The 22097-nt window shown below is 39.1% G+C and overlaps 1 long non-coding RNA gene across 2 annotated transcripts in view; it reads right to left on the bottom strand.

Annotated features, from left to right (window-relative positions):
- LOC146715024 (uncharacterized) overlaps positions 1–17994 on the bottom strand; it is a 28362-nt gene extending 10368 nt beyond the window's left edge. Inside the window, exons 1-2 of one of the 2 annotated variants that reach the window (XR_014919322.1) lie at positions 17909–17994; positions 16222–16369 (exon numbers count right to left, since the gene is read on the bottom strand). This is a non-coding gene — a long non-coding RNA (uncharacterized LOC146715024). Of the gene's footprint in view, positions 1–16221; positions 16370–16789; positions 16879–17908 lie in introns of those variants that run through there. The other variant, XR_014919323.1, reaches the window with a different exon arrangement.
- Between the last annotated feature and the right edge of the window lie 4103 nt (positions 17995–22097).

Genomic DNA, 22097 nt, shown 5'->3' with positions numbered 1-22097 from the left:
CCTCTTAGCAGTAAAGTGTTTGTCTATTCAGCTGCACCCCAACAGGAGGCCACAGACACCGTGACATCACCCACTGGTTTCTGGCTGGCATTTTGAAGTCTCAACATTTGCACTTTGGACACCATTATTTTGGGATTTAACAGATTGTCTTTAGAGAGCTGGAGCTTGTTGTGCTAGGTTATCAGCTTCTTGCTCTTGGACTCCACCTTAAGGGGCCACTTAAGGAACTGCAGCTTTTAGCACACTCTAAACTAGCTAGCAGCTAGCTAACTTGTATTTGGGTGAGGAACTTTGGTAGGTACTATTCAACTTTCTTTGCAGATCTCTTTCAAAGGAAGCTGCTGTAACACAAGTGATTTTTAGGTCACTACTTATGGGAATTCAGATTAAGCTTATACTTATTGCTAAAATTCTGTATTCACTAGGATTTTGCTGTAATAATGAACCATTTCAATTATTCGTAGGATATGAGCGCCGCGCTTGTCATATCAATTTCTTTTAACCATCTCAGGCTCAAATTAAACTTTTTGTTGCTAATGCACAACCAAGTCTTGCAGTGGTACTTCTGAGTAAAAAAAACTCATAAAATATGTATGTGGGGTAATCAGGTTGTTAGTTTTTAACTGTTGCAAATCGGCAACGCCTGCCTTGAGAAGGTTAATAATGCCAAGGGCCTTGTATTTCAATTAAAGTGGAATATCCATGTTCAGAATTTAAAAATCAAACACTCAAATTTCTTTTCTAAGCTCTTCAAATGTTACTGTTGGGTAACCCCTCTAGTTATTTTGCAGCACACCCTCTTGCAAGCGTGTGCAAAAATTCTTTCCAGCCAAGCAAAATCAACTTCTTCCTCCATGATGATTCCTCCTCAAATTATTGGAGGGGATGACATACAGAAGAGCCGTGGCGGGCGGCCATGAACCTGCCTGCATTTGCTGACTCAGAAAACGACATTAGCATACAGCTGCCATTAGCCAGGCTGCAGCTGCCTTTTTTACTTTACTAAGAGGAGCTCTTGTTGGGCACAGGGACCTGTGCATGAGCTTCCCGTCTGCTTTGATGACTGATAATGTGGCGCTCAGTCTGCAAACATTTACAGTGCTGTATTGTATGAATTACTTAGAACAGGACATAAACAAAATGTGAATCCTGTTTTGAGCCAAATATAGATAGATACATGTCTTTGCTGGCAGATTCAATCACAAGTGCACAGAATTTTGGTATTTGTGGTTTCAGCCAAGTTCCCTTTAACGGTTTTTAAATTAATTCTGCTTGTACCAGTCCACTCTAAAGGAGAACTATCTTTTCATGTCTAGTTGAAGCTGAATCGCATCCTGTCAGGGTTGAGGTGATGTTGCAGGCAGATTGCTTATCTGTCAAGATCACGGCAGACACAAACAGGTTGCTGATGCTGCTGCTTAAACCTGTCTCAGTCAGGCCTCGATCATCAAATCTGTCCCTGTCTCCCATGATATATTGACAGCATTGCATTTGTCTCCCCCTTCCCCTCCCAGCTGAATTCCTGACCAATCCCGTGCCTGGTTATCAGCCCATCATAAAGAATGTATGACAGGACCTTAGAGCGGTGAGAGATGGGTTCAGTGAAGCCGGGAGGGCTGGTGAAGATGGAATCAGAGCCGGTGCCGACCTCCCTGAGGCTTGTAAGCAAATATTACCAGGGGGCTCTCCCACCTGACCCAGGAGCCATGTAAACTATTTGCGACTGACACACAGTCACACCATACACCCCAGTGTTCCCAATACAACACTTAAAAGAGTTTGCTTCATCTGCTGGTTTGAGGACAAGCAGACTGATAATCAATGAGGTTTAAACAAACAATATTATTAATAGAAACAGAATGCAATAATTTTCAAATTATTTAAAATTATTATTATTTTTTTTAAATTACATTTTAAAAGGAGAAGACTTCTCAACAAACGTGGCATATCCTTACCCACTAAAAATTCCTCACACTCTATGTTTGTCCTTGTTTGACATTATCTGTTTTATGGCTTCATTTCATGCAAAATTGTGTTTTCATATTGCATTTTTTTCATTTTGCTGGAGAGACAAGAGGGCTGTCTAGACTGACATAAAAGGTGTTTAACAGTCACACACATGTGATTTCTTACACAAATACATCAAATCTCTGTTTGCCCTTATTGTTGTTTTTGGATTCCAACTCGTCCTAAACAATCAGGACTTAAGAAACCAAACATAGCAGACAGACCACTATAGGTTCTCATCTATGTCACAAAATATGACAGCGTCATATTGTTGCCTAGCAACCAATTAGCAATGGGCTAAAATGACCTGATTTTAATATTTTTGCATCTGCAACACCTTATACTGTGAAAGGACAGTTTTTTGTGTTTAATGGCAGCATCGTTCATTTATATTAAGACTTATGCATATTATGTTCCCAACAAGCTGCAAGGCAACCACCTAGCAACGGGCTAATTGACATTGTCTTTGTGTCCCTTTATGCACTTGAATCACAGATTCCTGTGATTTTAATTTCATGACAGTAACATCTCAAAGAGCTGAATTTTATAAGACAATACAGTCTTGTTGCCTAGAAACCACCTAGCAATGAACTAAAATTATCTTTGCATTTATGTATCTCCCCTACCTTAAAAATCATTATATTCATTTTAATTTCATGGGGAAACACAATGAAGAGGCCCAACAATTCTGTATCCAGGTCCAGGGCCTGTACTGGCTCTTCAGAATCTTTTGTGGAGAACTCTTTGTATGTGCACTAGCTGTCTGTACAAAATGTGCCCAGAGAAACTATAAGCTAGGACAGAGATAAAGTTTATAAAACCTACTGACATCAAACACATTTACCTGACTTATGTACTTTTGTTTTTTTTAGGTGTTCATTTGTAATCATGCCACGTCTTTTGAGAGTAATTTCAGATCTATCTGGTAACTGAGGTGCTTAGCCAGCATTTAGTTAACTTGTGCACTGGGCCAACTTTGAATGGAAAAACACAGGTGTGGAGTCACCTAGACGTCGCCCACTATGGACACTATTTGACAATTTATTGAAATTAATCAAAAATAGGTAGAAAATGTGTGAAAAAGGTCGAAAAAAATAAGTACACCTTCAATTTAACACCCACACTGTTCAGGTTTGAAACAATTCCTATAGGGAAAAAGAACAATATTCCAATTAGGTTTTAATGTCGTAAACACAGCTGATCTGTTCTTATTTGTCAGTTTAGTTTTATCCATGGACAGACAGATGGCTACATGTAGCTCACCTATTTATCAGAGAAGCAGAAATTCCTTTTAAAAAAAAGTGTTGATTGGACATGGTTGGAAAACCTTAAACTGCAAGTGTGCTTTACAAATTGCGATCTCCAGAGATAAACCTCAGACCTAAATCAATACAATCGGCAGGATAGTGACGTCAAATCTAATTAAGATTGCTTTTGTGGCACAATGGTACCAATCTGTGTTGGGTGGGCCCAGTGTCAGCATGGGCTATTGCAAGGTTATTTTTCTTTCATTGTTTGAGGCTTAGAGACACCTCCAGAGGGATCCCTATAGCCAAGACACTATTATCTGGCTAAGGTTTGGGACAATCACACTGTCCCTCTCTCATTTCTTGTAAAGGTCCCTCTTCAATTAATCTCAGAGCCAAATCTTTTTATTCTCTTCTGTACCAACCCCATGAAAAGAGACTTTTTCAAAAGAGATTGTGAGCAGGTTGGCTTTCAGTGTTAAAGGAGAACAAAGAGGGATTATGTCATATAAGAGTAAACTGGGGAAGAGAGGATGTAGCCGGGCGATTCTGATTGTGTATAGATAATGCTGTGCTGTTACATCTGACAGAAAGTGTTTGGCTTGGAAGAAACATTTCACAGACTGATCTCTACATTTCAGTTTGGTCCAATTTTTCATTCAATTTAACTAAAACCAATCCCAGTGTGGCGTCTGTGTGCAGATTTCACAAACTATGCAGTCAGTGCGAAAAAAACTGTAACTTTAAATTACACAATACTTAGTTTCTGGGCTAGGTTCTATTTTCTAAATTCTATTTTCATTCACTTTCCTATGCAAAAATCCGAGAAGGACCTGGACCTGTTATATCTGCAATGTAACATTGCAAATATAGTGTTGCTTGTTCTGCCACCAAACTCTCCAAGCTCCTCATGGCATGATTACTTTCTGACGTTATTATTATTATATATATATGATGCAATCGTTACCTTAGGACTCATTAATACATTTATTTTCCAGTGTGTTGTGTTGTTACACAATTCCAACAAAAACAGAAAGAAATGGAATAATATCTTTGCAGGCATAACTATTTACCTATATTTACCCATGTAAGTATTTCCGCATTGTTTGAATATTTGACTATGCTCAATATAAACATTCCTATTAACATTATATAACTGAGGAAAAATAAGAAAAAGCATGAAAGGGGCACTTTTAAAAAAATCTTGTCATAGATGATAGATTTCTCACCTACTTTTGTAGGTTTTCCTATTGTTTGTCTTGGTTATGAGTAAATGCTGAAGTCTGCAAAACCAAAAGTCCCAAAGGAAAACGGGTCACATGAAACTGTTTTACAGATTTAAAAAATCCGCTGTGTGAGTGAGTTTGCTGAGAAAAATAAACCCCAGAATACATATAGAGGTTATTAATTTTTCTGTCCAGTGCTGAGTTATTAGCTATATTTCAGATGCGATTGATTTCATTCCTCCTGAACAAGAAAATATTAGATCATTTAAGCACATAGGTTTATCTGAATATAAACTTCAGTGAGTACACTGTCAGCCTAATCATTAGAAATTGCTCCTGCTGATTACATTATCACACTTATGTAAACTTTACCAAATTCAAACACATTCAGAAAATCATCAAAATCAAAGGAGTCCAATACAGTATCGACTAATTCTAGTATTATGGTGTAATGCTGTTAGGTTTTTCATTTCTTCTTCGCACACCATTAAGGAAGGAAGCTAGGCTAACCTAAGCTAGCTTCCTGTCTCATTTAAGCTAGCGTAAATGACATAATAAAAATACCTTACCATCGAACACAGCTCCTTCTATAAGCTTCAGAATTTAGTCCAAAATCAATAGTCAACATCACAGTGGCTACGTTCCACTTTTATTTTTATATGTATGTTGGTTTTTGGTTTTTGATTTCTTTGATGGACTCAACAAGATTGCTGCTTGAAAAGTGGACAGGTGAGCAATATATGAATTTAAAAAAAAAGTTATGGCTTGTTTTATGAAGGAAATGCAGTCAACAAATTTGTTAAAAATCAAAGATAAAAAAATGACCATTAATGCTGTTTGTTACTCTAATAAAAAAGAGCATTACTGCAAAGTCAAACAGTCAAACTCCTCCTAGAGAGAAATTACCATGTCCACCCCACTGTTTTCATCTATATATGCACATTTGTACCGAAACCAAGCGGGATTCTCTGGGGCCGAGAGACGATGTTGAAGCACGTGTCAAAAACCTGCACTTTATTTAATGGTCATTTGAGGCTTAATGCTAAAATGACTTAACAGCATTGGGAAGCAAACATGACACAGGTCACGAAAACCCACCCAAAGGTTTGTGCTAATGCCGGGGATCAACAATGGGCAAAGCTACAATAGCTTGCCAATTAATATCATTTTAGGACATTTCTGACTATGGGTTTGATTTTTAAATCAGAATACAATTCTAGACATACTCATTTATCCCATCTCCCTTTCTTTCTTTCTTTTTTAACCACGTGTTTTTGTCTTGGTTAGCAGTACTATAGCAACCCAGGAGCCACCACATATGATGAATTAACAATAACCCGTGTGGTGGATAGGATGACTGGAATACAGAGGAAATCGCACCATCCTAATGCAGACAAACTATCGACGCAGGCAATGAGCACAAGATCTTTATTTGTTCATCACTTAGCAGAAATTAGTAGATATATTATGTGTGTCTCTGTGCTGGATACCAAACTTGTTTACCAAATATATTAGCATCTAACTCCACCCTTTCCTCTGAAAATAGTCATTTATAGGTCCAAGAAACTCACGTCAACCTTTACATGTACACAAAGAATGAGAGTTACTCAAAACATATTTATGCCCATATGCAAGCTTTAATTAATTAGATTACATGTAAATTTTTCCTTGTAATTTTGTTACATAAGTACAGTGTAAAACATTTAAGGGATTCCTGTCACATGAAATTTACTTGCCTGTGATACATGCAGTTCACGCCGTGGAGAAAGGTGGGATAGAGAGAGACTCATTAAATCAAAGTGCTGTATAGAGAGCACATTTTCCTTAATAAATAATAATTTGAGTAAATAAACATTCGATTTAATATATTTCAGTCACATTTCACTCAAAATCTCCCCTTTTTCTATTTTAGTGCAATTTGTGTTTTTCTCCACAAACTTTTATTCGACTGCTGTGTTGCCTCAATGTTCCAACTTGTCACACTGCCTTAACTGCTAAAACTCATTTTACTGATAATGCAATTTATAGACATTAATCATCACACAGAAATATACAGAACATTTATACACGAGTACCGTGCAGTGCCATGGAGATGGCACAAATTGAAACTCAATACCAACTGTATTACAAACTTAAATATTCATCTCCCCATTTCAAGCACTTGAACAAAACAAAATCAACAAAACATCTTGTGTTCATTTGTTAACTAATATTTTTTCCCTAACCAACCCTGCAGACATGTAATCAGTTCAATACAACCTTGAAAAATGCAAACAAGGCAATCGAGTCGGGGCGATTAATTCATTTCTGGATTGCTGCGCCTGACTGAATGTTGAAAACACTAAGATTAATTTTGGAAATTTATATATTTTGTTAAAGTGCTTTTGGAGCGTGCAAAGACGAATGCTTATTTGCACGAAGCAGCCGAGATATAGCGTTACTCTGTGGCCTGAACACACACATGCAGTCAAAGTTGTTTTAAAGTCAAATGGATTGTAATAGGAACCCAAGATGCACTCTGTTCCTTACTCCGAGGATTAGGTAATGTGTAGAACAAAAGAGTTGTGAATAATTTATTGACCATTGCATGCACTGTGGTCATACACATACAAGTGTCATTTTCCGATTCAGTGTGTGAATCTTAGACAGATTACACAAAGACCCTTTTAGCGCTATTAAAACGACTGCAAGGACGTCAAAGTTTCCTTTTATCTTACGTCAAATCTTTAATTCGGATGCTCTTCAGACAGATTTGAAGTTTAGATTTTCTTCACCTCGGGATCAAATCGTCTGCGGCGTGCGTCTTCGTAATCACCGCTCCATTTATAACCCCAGAATCAATTTTTAATGATGTTCTTCACCCGTGCACACCGGAAAAATGCAGCTGTCCACATTTGCAGTTGCTCAGGGATGCTGAGCACTGAAAAAAAAAAAAGAATCAGGTGTTTCATGTGATAAATTTTTTTCAGTTGATTTGACAAAGCATTTTGCTGGGTGGAGAAAAGCTACATTATGATATTACTATAGCTTCTAGGGCAACAGTGGAGCTTTTTTCCTTCCTTTCTTTCTTTGTTTTACTTAAAGAAGCACTGTAATGGGGACTTCATCTTTTTTTTCTTCTGGGGCTATTCTATAAAAAGGTGCCAGTGTCTGAGGTCCCAGTGGTACCTATTACGGCAGCCTAGTAGTCATTAATCACAGACGAGTAAGCATTTCAACACAGTGTCCGCCCAGAGTTTCCAATAGCCATTCATTAACAGTTTCCACCACCATCTCTTTTCTTAGTATCTGCCCCCTCCTCTCATTTGCTCCCACCTGGACTCTACGGAGTCGGTCCTTTTCTTGCTGACGTACCTGCTTTTTATTGCCGGTGTTATGTATAAAGTGTCGAGAAAGGTATGCTTTTCTTTTCCATAATATGGGACAGATCTGAAGATAACCTTCGCAAAAGTTCTCCTTTCATGTGCTTTCGCCTGTTCTCTCCCCCCAATCCAAGTTGTTATTTCTTACAAAACCTTGTTACTGTTCATACAGCGTACGGTGTTTATTGTATAGCAGTGAATAGCACTCTGCTGAAAGCTGACAACCTGCCGTCTTTAATTGCATTCATCTGTCTTGGGTTGCGACTAGGGCTGGGTATCGTCACTGATTTCTAGAATCGATTCAATTCCGATTCACAAGGCCCCGAATCGATTCGATCCACGATTCGATTTAATTCGATTCGATTTAAATCTGGGAAATTTTGACAGTCAGAAATATTATAATTCAGATCAGTACATTTACATATTTTTGTATCAATAAAAAGGAAGCTGACACTCGCAAGACTTTATCACAGGTGTGAGCATCACAGCAGAGGCCTTTGTGTCAAAGTAGCTGAGGATAAAACACAGAAAAACATGTAGGTGATTTTCCTGGCCTGGGATTTTATAAAAATATTCTGCAGTACATCAAAAACGAAAGAAAACCATTAATCAACATATGAACATCACCTCTGAAGTTACAGCGGTTTTATTACAGACACAGCGTTTTGCATTTTGAATAATTTTAAAAAGTTTAAATTTGTTCAGTATTGAACAGCAGAAATGAGGTTTTCTTTTCGGAAGAATGTAAAAGGGAAAAAACAGCGGCCGACAGCCTGTAAACAACAGTAGACTTGTGCGTAACAAGCAAGCGAATAATGAAGAAAGGGAAACTGTTCTTGAAGTACAGAGAGAGAGCTGTGCATCGCAGTGGAAGCAAAACAGTAAAAGTCTGAGTGAATTCATGACGATGTTTATGTGAAGCGTTTGGATCTTCTTTTGCTGCTGGTTCGGTCAATATTGTTTGGAGAGAGATCAAACTAACAGCTTTAGAATCGGCGCATAAAGGGCGTGCACACAAAGCGCAGACCCGCCGACAGATCAGAGTCAGCGAGCTGTCAGCTTTCAGCCCCGACTGTGAGAAAAGCGACATCTAACTGATTCTGATCCGCGGGTCCCGCTGTGTGTTTAAGTCTTTGTGCAGAATCCGTGTTCCTGCTCTCATTTACTGTCTTAACTGTTTGGTGGTTCTTGAAATTTTGTGAGATTTCACCTGAGATTCTGGCATTTTGGGCAAAATAAATTTATATTAAAAAATCGATTCAGGATTTTAATGAATCGATTTTACGTTATCCAAGCCAGAATCGATTTTAATCGATGAATCGATTATAAGAACCCACCCCTAGTTGCGACCAGGTCTAAAGGTAGCAGGGAGGTAGATGAAGAAAAAGTTTCTGTTTTTTTCCCAAGAAAAAGAAAAAAGAAAGACACCACGGCGCTTTGAAGCTGATGTATAGCGTCACCAACATTACCAAACTTTTCATCCTTAAGCAACTTTGTAGGTACTTTGGTGCAATGAGACGGTATTGCTTCTTCGTGTTTGTAAAAACGTTCGTTTTATATGTGCTGCTGAAACTAATATGTCAAACATCAAGGGAAAGAGTGGCCAGCGGGGGAATTATAGCCATTATTAATGGTCTCCGTGATCTCTCAAGGGTTTTCCATTATAATTATTGACTCTTTTCTTTCTTGTCTTGTGCTTTTTTTCTGTTTTTACTTAAAGCTAAAGCCGAGTCAGCGTCTGGTAAAGGAGCTGCAAAACAGAAAAAGCATCAAAAGCATTAATAACTGTGCGGCTGGGAAGGTGTTTTTGTTGCAGAAACGAAGACCCCCGAACACTGGGGTATTTTTGGTTTGTTTTGATTGGAATCAGAGTTAATTTGATTTAAATAATTTCACATGCGTTAATTAAACTATAAAAGTTTTACGGGACCTTTAAAGTGACTCTTTTGACTGCAAATATCCTTGTTTGTTCTAAAAAACAAACCAAAGTGGGTCATTCAAAGAGGCGTGGGAGACATCTCATTTAAATTTAGCGAACTGCTTTGACACCAGAGAGCAGCTCCTGCTTTAAGAGATCTGTTTGATTGCAACTGGTTCCCTTCCACTCAGTGTGAAGACCGCTTCACCATCAATTTCTGCAGGTGGTAAAAGAGAATTACGCCTATCAAGTGAAAGCCTGATTTTCAGTGCACCTCGTTTGTTACTTTTATGTGTTGTTTCTGAATAGCGAAAACTCATTAACGATTTGGATGTACTACACAGCACCAGCAAAACTACTGTCTGCTTTCCCTTTCCCAAGAAGTCGGGCATCAGGGACGCCAAAGATAGCCAGAAAACTGACATCTAAAACCTGAGTGATTTGGCTTTTGGCTCTGATTGATTAGGCAGGGCCCTGAGCCTGTTCATTGATATTCAGCAGAGAAGGGGTAGACTTTCTTCTCAAGATAATTTGGCTACATTTACAGTGAACCTAACACCTCAGCAGCACCTTACTTAATATCAATCACCTGATGTGGGATATCCCAAAGTGCTGACCAGCACATAAGCTGGAAGATGCCTCCTCTTCAGTTTACCTCACGTCATATAGGACATTAACCCTGAGAGGCAGATTTCCCCTGGCAGCAGCCTAAACAAAATGATTGCTAATCATTTGTCGTCTGGCTCGCTGCAAGACTGTGAGTATAAGTCTGCATTGATTAAATGGGAAGAAAGAGAGAATGAGAAAGTGCAGCCTGCTTTGCTTGACGAACGCATGCGAGAGGTAAAATGTGACAGACGGCAGAAACCGGCTAATCTAAGGTCAAATAAGGATGCGCTTTCATCAGATACATCCACGGCTTGCAGGTGGCAGCGGGCTTTGACGGGGGACTCATTCCACAGTTTTACCGTGACACCACCAGAATTTGTAATTTATAACAGCCGGAAATAAAACGACACCCTACTTTGATTGCTTTGCTAAGGGTCATTTGTACGTGCTGCTAATATTCCAATTATAATATAGAGGGGGGAAAGTAAGCACAGCCTTATATTGTTTGAAATCGAGAGTTTCTGTATGGCGAAGAAATGCAAGGTAAATACCCCTGTGGCCACACAAAGAATGGCAGAGCCATTACTCATATCCCGAAACGAAATGAATAGGCCAAAGTCTACCATACTGCGGCTGCATGAGTAATGCAGGGTCTTGGCTGCTGGTATGTTTCAGAACAGAAGCTAACAGTACTTGCCAATTCCACGATAAATATCAGATAGTCTGGCAGCACATTTTGGAAACTGAGCTTCGTGATGGAGAGGAAATTGCCATCAGGCTGATGCATTGTTAAAGACAAGCAGGAACAGCTGGTGGCCTTTTCCAAGATAATCCAGCTCTTGATGTTTTGGACTTCTTGTTGGTGATAAGAGCCCGTGTCCTCCTATTCCTCTCAGCCGTAAGAGTCCTCAACTTGCTTTTTTGGGGGGGAAATTCGTTGTATTCTCATGTGCAGACTTTACATTCACGACTTGTTTAAATTGCGCGACTCAAAACTTGAAACGATTTGGACACGGAGTCTGGGAGTCTGCATATATGCAGAATCTTAACTACTGCTCCATTAACTCACAGTAATGATGCATGCCATCAGTCTGTTTGTCTGTTGATGATTTGCAAATGGCACACTGTTGCATGCCTTCTGCACTTTCTCATTCTGGACAAAATCAAAGCCCCTCAATTGGAACAGAAGGAGGGAAAAAAAATATGAAAGGTGCATCTGAGCTGTACTGAACAAAATGGTCCATGTTGTCAGGGCTCACAGTTTATGAGCAGGAGAAAGGCAGAGAAAAAGGGGTGCGTGAAAGCCCACTGTACCTTTTTTTTTTTTCTCTCCCCCTCTTTTTTTTCTACTGTGAAGTGTATTTGTCTGCAGCCCCTTTGCAGTGCTCACAAAGCAGTTTGACGACTGAAGACATGTTTTCTTTATGTGAGATTCAGTCGCTGTGATATGCAGGGAAACTGCTATTTTCTACCCCCAACTGTTGTTTATGGGAAGCAAGTGTCAAAAACTCCTCCAGTTTCCAAAGTGAATTTGATAAAAGTAGCAAAATGAAAAGTGCATGCTCTTATTTTCCCATCACTCGGCTGTGTATGAGAATTCGAAATTTGCTCGTTCGGGAAGTCAGTTTTTTTCTTTTTTTTTTTCTTTTTCTCTTTACTTTGAAGTGCGAACGTGCAAAATGTATGCAACTCTCGACACAAAAAAAGCAGATGGATTTCTCAGCTGAATAGGACTATTATTAAATTATATCGGCACACTGAGTTGTGAGGTGTACAGCCTAATTACTATTCTTTTGAAAAACACTGGTGTTATTCTGGGCTCATACAAAATGGAAGACGGTGTCAAGAATACATTTGTTTCTTAAACTCTGAATGCACAACGCATGCAGGCGAAAACTTTGCGAGGTTTGTAGGACAACGTTCAGTCGTCCCTTCAGTTGTGACATTGAACTGATGACACTGACTTACAGTAGGTGTTCGTAATGAGCACTTCTCCTCAACACAAAGAAAGTCGCTTAAGAGCAATATTCAGGCAATATCCCCCTTTGAAAACTGACTGTTGGTATTTCCATTATCCCGTGTAATGAATATCCCCTGAGAATCTGAGCAGCATGATTAACCTTTTCTTGCAACATTAGAACCTCAGATATAGTTTCTACAGTACGCTTTTGTCTTGAACCTGTGCGGCAATTTGTGCACCCTCTATCTTCCTAGCCAGCGCTCCGAATTCAGTTTTCCCTGCTCAGATAAGGCCGGAATAATACGTTTCTCGTGTCAGCTCTGGGAATTACCCCGAGTCTCCTGTTTGTCTCTGACTCTGCTTCTGGAATGGCTGGTTGGGGCTCAGTATCTCTTAAAAATGTAATTAATCGTCAGTGGTAATACGCAATCAAACCTGCTCACACTTATCTGGATGTTTAGCCTAATATACAAAAAGAAAACAGTTTGCCCTCACGATATCAGGTGCCAGGTTAATGGGTGTGTTACAGGTCCGACATTGTAAGTCGATGACAGTTCATTCCTGGATAAACAGGAGAAAGACAGCTCGGATTCACGTGGCAAATACCAAAAAAATAAATGTTCTGGTCTTAGATTTTGTTTCCTTCCACAGACCTAAACAATCTACAGGGGGAAAAAATCACACACTTCACTATATATTCACATTTAACAGACCCAAAATTACAATGCTGTGAATAAATAGCTTCCACTTGATAAAGCAATGTAATTATACTATATACTATATATAAGTATCAAAGTAACCATATGGATAATTAAATAACCACTATTAGCTTTATGCTAAAACTCAATGCCTCAGCTAAAGATTGCACTGTTTTCTCTTTTAAGTCCCTATAATAGGTGGACTGGTATTTATATAGTGTCTTTCTACTTAGCTGAGCACTCAAAGTAATTTTTACTACAATTTTCGTTCACCTAATCGAACACTTCATACGGTGCTTTCATCTTTGCCTAAGTGCTTTCTAACATTCACACATGTACACGCTCCAGTGGATACGCTGCAGGAAACTCAGGGTTCACTATTTTGCCAAAGGATAACCATCAGATTGGTTAACAACCCACCCTACCACCTGAGCCACAGCCGCCTGAGAAAGTAAAGTATGTATGTATGTAGTCGCAGAAATAGAGGTCTATGGCTCAGTCGCTCATTTCAGGTCACAATGAGTAAAAAACTTCTGTCCGTTTTGTAAATTTCGATCATACTGTGTTTTAAAAAAGAGGACTACTGGGCTATGAGTCATTGGTCAGTGGACATGCCTTTCACGCTCTAACCCACCCCTCTGTCTTCACATCTGTTTCCAAAACACCAATATGGCGATGGTGGAAGCACTCATCTGGATGCTTTACACCAGGACTTCATCTTTTATACTGTCCATGTGTAAAAATCAGTTCACAGAAGGTCTGCAAAGCTGCCACATATGGATGGACACTTAAAATAACATCCCACATTAAAATCCAGGACAGGTTAAAAAGTGCATTTTTTTTCTCCAAATATAATGATGTCATTGTTTTGGTTTTACAGCTCACAGTGCATTTGAAGGATGGAAGTATGGGAAGCTAGAGCACTTAAAACTCTGAATATTTGGAATCAACGTCAGAGTGCATTAAAAGATATTTGAGAAAACTGTAAGAAAGATAAATATAGAAAATCTAACCTGAAAGAAATGGAAGAATATTGAATATTGAATGAAATCCATTGCCACTCTTATATCCTTGTCATCAGAGTAATAGCTCTCTGAACTCTCTGGCTTTTAAAAATGGCATTGACATATTCCAATACTTGGTTGCACTGACAAAAAAATATGGTTATTAACAGCTGCTACATTGTGCTACCTTGATGATCCTATTGCCATAATTGTGATATTTTCAGGTTAAACGTGTTCAATAAAACGTTGCTGAGAAAATGATACACATCATTCTTCAAAATAATTAACGTCTCGTCTCATTACAAGTCAAGGGAGATGATGAAGAGTTCAGGGAGAGTCTGAAGCACATGATATACGCAAGGAAAAAGACAGCGATCAGTCACTGTATTCTGCTTTTCAATCCATTGTAAAAGCTAGAGCATTAGTCTATAATATACTGACAAATACACTCTTTAAAATAAACTACAGTTTTTACAGATTCCGATGTAGTTCTTTACTAGTAGACCAAATCATGAAGCAACCAAGCAAAATACCTTTATTTGGTATCCCCAAGTGTGTTTGTGAAGATTCTCAGTCATCCAGGTCATCGTAGTTTAAGGAACTTGGAAAGAAAAGCATCTGGACTTCTTGGACTTCCTGGGAGTGACCCCAAGAGGGTTATGGACCCCTTATTGATCCTCTACCTAATCACACGAGCCAAGGTGTGAAAACGGGTGTGGGTCACAATCAGCCAAGGTTTTGGGTGAACCCAAAGTGAAACCTGGCCCAAGTCTATCATGTGATTTATTGAAGTCAAATGGCCCAGGACGTGAGTGGCCGTTAAGGCCTCTGGGAAGGGATCTCAAAACTGGATTATAGATGGCAGACAGTTGGTATTGTAAACCGCAACCTCTGTTCAAAGATGGCCGTTCACAGTGGAAATAGATGGCTTCTTTCACTCCTCTTATCTGGATAACCAAGGGCCTTTTGTCAGCAGAAAACTGAGAGTCCAATTAAAGCATCAGAAGTAACTAAGCTGTTATGTCTAACTATCGGGAACCTTTTGAAGTGTGCTGGTTTTGTCATATTTTGCCACTTGTACATGGTTGTACCTTTAGAAAAAATATTTTAATGCTTTACCCTCCCAAAGATTTGGTCCTTTAGATTTTCCCATGTCAAGGAGACAGCAAACTTTAGTCAATACTTCCAGATTTTCTACCTTCAGGCGCTACATTTTCTTTGTGCTCAAAAAAAACCTATCATACAAAGACATGGCAAGAGCCAAGGATCTCTGTTCTATTTTGCAAGCTGTTTGCAGGTATTGCATCAGCAAGTCTCCCCTTATCCTCAGATACTTTATTCACAAATGAACTCGTAACGGCTGCAGACAACTCTGCCCACCCCTGACCTAACACCTCAACGATCCACGATGTGCAACCTAAGGCAACAATCATCACGCATTGTTGTAACATTATTGGGACATCCCGGAGTCTGTCAGAGCTGCTTTCTAATGACTGCCTTCCCTGCTGTGTTGGATGTGCAACTTGTCACTCTACTATGAAATAAAAAAAAGAAAAGAAGCTCGATGAGGCAGGAAACAGTGGAAGGACTCCAAAAGGCTTTTTTTGACGCGTCACTTTCGTTGGTGGAGTCGTAGGTTTGTGGTAGACTTTGACTGAAAAGATTAGGTGGGAAACTTCTCTATATGAGAGTTTGAGAATAATGTGTGCCAGGAGGCAAGAGAGACACTGCATCAGGGACCAATTGACACTGTCAAGATGAAACCTCAGAGGTGTTACATCTGGAGGTGACTTGCACTGAGCGTTTTAAAATTATGCGCACATATATTTGAATATTATCGAGTTCATTCTGTACTGATCTCAAAAAGCATGAAAATCCTGGGAACATGCAAATCACTCAGCCGAAAAGGGTAGAAAGGTCTTTGCCATTAAAGATGATAACCTCTTTGAAATTACAGTATTTCAAAAGAGCACATGAGCACACAGTGGTGGTATAATGTTCAGAAATCTTCACAACACTGAGCTCAAAGTGCATACTAATTGCATCATGCTCCAAAATTTACAAGTGATTATTTAATACCTGACTAACAAGCAGTACTTCATTTACACATTAACAAATCTGTTTTTGAATGTCACATCAGTCCAAATGATGAAACTATCATCGAATTAGAAAGTGCTGATACCACCGTACCTTTTTTAAAGCCTCCTTTTGAGGCTCTCCTGCTCTGTTCTTGATTCAACAGCCGATTTAACATTCGACCCAGTTTCAGCGAGGTTCTCTACTGGGACGCAACCCAGAAGTGTCATACTGAAGAACCAGAATAATAAGGCCCTCGACTCTGGAAATGAAGCAAACGATACTCTGTTTATGCTCTGCAGATTAATATACAAGAGTAGCGTATTTCTGTATGGGTGTTCTGCTTATTTTAAGAAGCACACACAGTCATCAGCTTGCATTATTGCAATCAATGTTGATGGGGAGAAAAAAAACAGGCACAGAGACACAGACAGCATAAGTGCAGTGTAATCCAATATGCACACATCTCATTTTGAAGGCTAATTAGGCACACCCTGCCCCGTGGATGTTAGTTTGGTATGGAAATGACAGCCAACAATTTTATGCGACCCTTAGGAATATAATTAGTATTATAATATAATGTAATTAGTCTTACCGTGCCATGTAATCACACGAGGCTTGGAATATCAATAGTTAATGGCAAAGTGGATCACAAACAACCTGATTACATTTTCTAACTTACTTTCAAAGAGCCAGAAGCAGTCTGCCAGCAGGTCTCACTGGGAATTTAATGGTTTTACTGAAGTTAGTGAAGTACATATTGTCTCTGAGGTGAACATGCACCGGCACAAATAGCACTAGTCTAATTATAGGAATTCTGATAACAGCTATGTAGTCCTAGTATGTGTTTAACCAATAGGGAATCATAGAATCTAAACATGCTGCACTGTTCTGCTCCCATGGCTCAAACAGTGTGGAGAATATCCATAAATAGGTTAAAAACAGCTTTGACAACACAAAATTTTTTGTGGTGTGAAAGCTGTTACAGACACTGTACAGCAATTCAGAACAAGACAGTGTTATTTAATTTAATACTATTAATTTTACAAAGTAATTATGTGCCTTCCGTATTTAACTGATTTTAACTTGGGTTTTCAACCACGTGCCACGTCGCTTTCAACTAATTATTATATCCATTTCTGTGATTAGCTCTGATTAACCATTTATTCCTTATTCCTAGCTAAGTATTCAGTTTTTTAGCCATTTATTCAGCTATTTCATCTGTGTATCCATGTGCTTTATTGAATCTCTTTCCTACTGTGTATTATAAGCTTCAATGTATTTCACAATTATTTAGGTAATCCTGCTGTTTAGCTATTCTTTCAGCTAGCTTTTTCACTCTTTTCTTTCTGTTAGCCATTTTTATCTGTTAGCTTATTTTTTTAGCTACGTATTTGAGTTATTTTAATTTAGCCAAGCCTTTTAGCTGCATGTCACTAATCTACTACACAGTATATAGCCTACATAAACAATTCATTTAACATTTCAGTTACTGTTAACTATTTATAAATACCTTTAGCGAAGGATTTAGGCTACTAGCTAGGTGCTTCATTTTTCACTATGAGCCATTAGCATTTAGCTTTATGTTGTTTAGATCTTTCTGATCAGTGTTCAGCTCAAGATATTTGGTGTGTGTTATAACAACAATATACATTATTGTTATACATACTGGAATATGTATATTGTAGACTTTAATAACAATATACAATACAATATAGAATACTTTTTCTTATTACTTTTACATTTACTTCATTGTTATTGTTTGTCCTTTAAATGCGCCAGATGCGATGTGCAAACTCACCCCTTATGCATGCAGTGTAATGAAACAAATAATTTCTTCTGATGGATGTTGTGATGTTTTAATCATGTCTCTAGTATTATGATTTAGGTGGTATAGTTAGCATGGCTGAAAAAAAAGTGAAAAGGATTTGTGCTTTCTGTCAAAAATAAAATGTTGTCAGTGATGACGTGTGAAAAGACTTTGCATTGAGGCTGAAGCTAAAAGTGCAAAGAAAATAGTTCTGAAGATTCATGTACGACTACAAACAAGCCTCTCTGTTATCTAGGGCAGCTTGCTGTAAATTACACTGCCTCTGTAGTGGTTTTTGCCTATCTTTGCGAGAGTATTCCTCTCTCCAATCATGTTTCCACCATCCACTCTCCAAAGTGTTACAGCCATAATTAGCCTAGATTAATGAGGAGGGCACTTGAACATGAAACATATGAATAATAAAGGTGGTGTTATACAAACGCTGTTTCATCTTTCATTAGAATCTTACGTAGAGCTCTTGTGGGACAGTATAGAAGCGTGTTATCGGATTTATCAAGGCCGTTCTTAATATCTGCGCCTATAAATGTTGATAAATGGGTTAACCATATATTTTTCTTCCTTGACAGTTTGCGATGTAAACCAGTTTTTATGTAAACCTTATAAATCTATCAAGGCTTATTTCCCTTCCTTACGCCATGGGCCATTTCTTTCTTATCTCTGTGTGATTTTTGCAGAAGAAATGATCACTATTCGAAATTAATTAAGTGCTGTAACCTCATTGCACTTGAATATTGCTTGTGTCAAAATTTACTCTGATAACAGTAAAAAGTAGGTCAGTTAAGTGTAATCTGACTAAACATCACAGTGTTAAATTTTTCACAGGGTAAAGAGAAGAATTGAGATACGTTGTTATACAGCCTCGTGACATAACTAATAAATTAGCTCATCTATGTGTCAGTGGATCTCCAACTTCCTAACTGGCAGACCACAGGCAGTAAGGATGGGCGGACATGTCTCAGCCTCCACCACTCTCAGCACTGGAGCCCCCCAGGGGTGTGTTCTGAGCCCCCTGCTGTACTCTTTGTACACATATGACTGTGTGGCCACTACCAGCTCCACCACCATCATCAAGTTTGCTGACGACACCGTCGTGGTGGGCCTGATCTCTGATAACAACGAGACGGCCTACGTGAAGGAGATTAGGAATCTGGAGAACTGGTGCCAGAGGAACAACCTCCTTCTAAACGTCAGTAAGACAAAGGAGCTGATAGTGGACTTCAGCACTAAGCAGGAGAGGAACTACCAGACCCCCGTCATCAACGAGTGCCCAGTGGAGAGAGTGGACAGCTTCAAATACCTCGGAGTTCACATCACGCAGGACCTGTCATGGTCCTGTCACATCAACACCGTGGTGAAAAAGGCCCGACAGCGTCTCTACCACCTCAGACGCTTGAGAGACTTCCAACTGCCCTCCAAGGTGCTCAGGAACTTTTACTCGTGCACCATAGAGAGCATCCTGGCGGGAAACATCTTAACCTGGTTCGGGAACAGCACCATGCAGGACAGACGAGCTCTACAGAGGGTTGTGCGGTCAGCTGAGCGCACCATCCGCTCCGAGCTCCCTGACCTGCACTCAATCTACAGTAGGCGGTGCTGGACCAAGGCCAGGAAGATCGTGAAGGACCTCAGCCATCCCAACAACAGACTGTTCTCTCTGTTGAGGTCAGGAAAGCGATTCCGCTCCCTGAAGACCAACACAGAGAGACTGAGGAGGAGCTTCTTCCCGCAGGCGATACGGTCTCTCAATCACACCACCACACAGTACTGACCCACACATATGGTTCTTACACACACACTGGACATTCTGGACATTGTTTTTGCACAACACTGGTCACTATATTCTTCATTTCCAGTTAATACTTGTACAGCTGCTGTTATTGTGTATATATTTATTTATATTTAGATTTCTTCATACATTCTTATATAGTTCTATATTGTGTATTGTGTATTTTGTTGTACAGTTATTTTATTTTCAACTTTAATTTATATATTTTATCTTATTCTTCCCAGTTAAATTTACCCTTCATTCTAATTTGTGTTGTACAGTTATTTCATTTTTAACCTTAATTTATATTCTATTCCTTCCTAGTTAAATTTACCCTTTTTAATTTTTCATATTTATTTCCTATCTTATTCATAGCCTTTTCCTTTTTTGTTTTCTTTAGGTCACGAGCAGTTGTCCAAGCATTTCACTACATATCGTACTGTGTATGACTGTGTACGTGACAAATAAAATTTGAATTTGAATTTGAATTTGAAATTAAAGAATCGTTTCAGTTTATGACATACAGTGCATTAAATTATTAGCGTATATTCATGCCAAATACCATCATCGTACTCTGGGTAAGCCACACGGAGCATTGTGAATATGTTCTATGTAGACAAGCACTTTGCTGCCTGTGCAAATAACTGATTATCAATTATAAATATATAACTGCCTTCCCTGCCTTACAAGAATTACCCAGAAAAAAGGACAAAACCACCACAGCAAGTGTCCACAGAGTTTATGTTGTAATATTTAGCCGTATAAGTCCCATAACCACCCACTTTTAAAGCATTAACAGCAGGAATAAACCACTATCACTAAAGGAAGACAACATGCAGCTCATAAACATTTTAAAGCAAAGAGGGCTGCATAACTTTTACACACCGCGTAATGCTCTTACCCAACACTCACACAAAACACAGGGGTTTTAGCTTTTCTCTGGCATATCAAACATCAGTGAGTCAGAATGCTAATTTCTCTGGTATGGATGTGAAGCAAAGCCAGTGAGCTAAATTTCCTAGACCACCAGGTTTATGCAAATGGAAAACATTAAAGATGAGCTAAAATACACTATCCACGGCTGCTACCAGAGATACATTTGAACATAAGTGGCGACAACGCATATGCTTATGCATGTGAGATGCAGTGTTACTGTAAACAGCTATCACCACATTTTTGCAGGAAAGGACTGCATAATGAAGCTGGAGCTGTCACTGATCTTTGACTGCCCTTTTTTACTCTTTATTCACGGCATAACTGACTGACTTGCGATCTTTGCAAACAAGACCATTTTCCCTTCAGTAAAGTACAAATACCGGTACAACAAAATAAATTTACTCTTTTGTTATTTTCATCCCTGCTCATTAATTATTGATCCTAAGTCGGGAACTGCAAGCATCGTGTTTAACATTGAGTAACCCTTTAGCATGGTCTCCTACACCAGTGGTCCCCAACCGTTTTTGTGCCACGGACCGGACAATATTTTCACGGACCGGCCTTAAAGGTATCGCCAATAAATACAACAAAATAAAATTATACGACCAAGACAAAAACTGTGGTATTTTGTAAATATTAAAATAAACACGAATTCACTGTGTAATTGTGTAACTTAGCAGCATCCTCCTAAAATGCGCCAACAACACTGAGAGTAACATCCTCCTCTCTGCCCCTTAATGCTCTCTGGTTGCTATGGAAATGTGTAAATATTCCTTTCAAAATAAGACGCACAACTACAGCAGAGGAAAAACAAAACCCTGAAAACCATCAATTTCACACCCGAGCCTCAACACTCACGGCCCGGTACCAAGCGACTCATGTACCGGTACTGGTCTGTGAGCCCAGGGTTGAGGACCGCTGCCCTAGACCAGCGCTCCCCAAACTTTTTTGCGCCACGGACCAGTTTATGTCCGACAATATTTTCACGGACCGGCCTTTAAGGTGTCGCGGATAAATACAACAAAATAAAACCAGTACCGATACCAAAAAAAGAAGATTTAGTCATAACACATGGAAAAAGACCCAGGGAAACCAAGTTAACGATAAAGACAATACAAAAATTACGATAAAAAAAACAATTAAAAATCTTGAAAACCATAAATTTCACACCGAGGCCTCAACTCTCGCGGCCGGGACCTAACGACTCACGGACCCGTACCGGTCCATGGCCCGGGGGTTGGGGACCGCTGCCCTAGACCATGAACCAAGAACTGAGACAATTCACCATTTAACTTAGACCATAATTTTTTACCTAAACCTAACCAAAGCAAAAATCAAATGTAATTCAAACTCCTGCCTTCCAGCTGGAAGTCAGGAATGTGACACTAAGTGAATGTAAGAATGTGTTAATTACAACTGACCCCTTTACAGTTAATTAAACCCATGGGAATCTATGGG

The sequence above is a fragment of the Copadichromis virginalis genome, linkage group LG3 (genome assembly GCF_057382275.1).
Source record: "Copadichromis virginalis isolate Kocher_CV1m ecotype Utaka linkage group LG3, C_Virginalis_male_GT1.1, whole genome shotgun sequence".
NCBI classification, from domain to species: Eukaryota; Metazoa; Chordata; class Actinopteri; order Cichliformes; family Cichlidae; genus Copadichromis; species Copadichromis virginalis.
The sequence above is the reverse complement of the archived record's forward strand: the minus strand, read 5'-3'. Positions and strand labels throughout refer to the sequence as shown.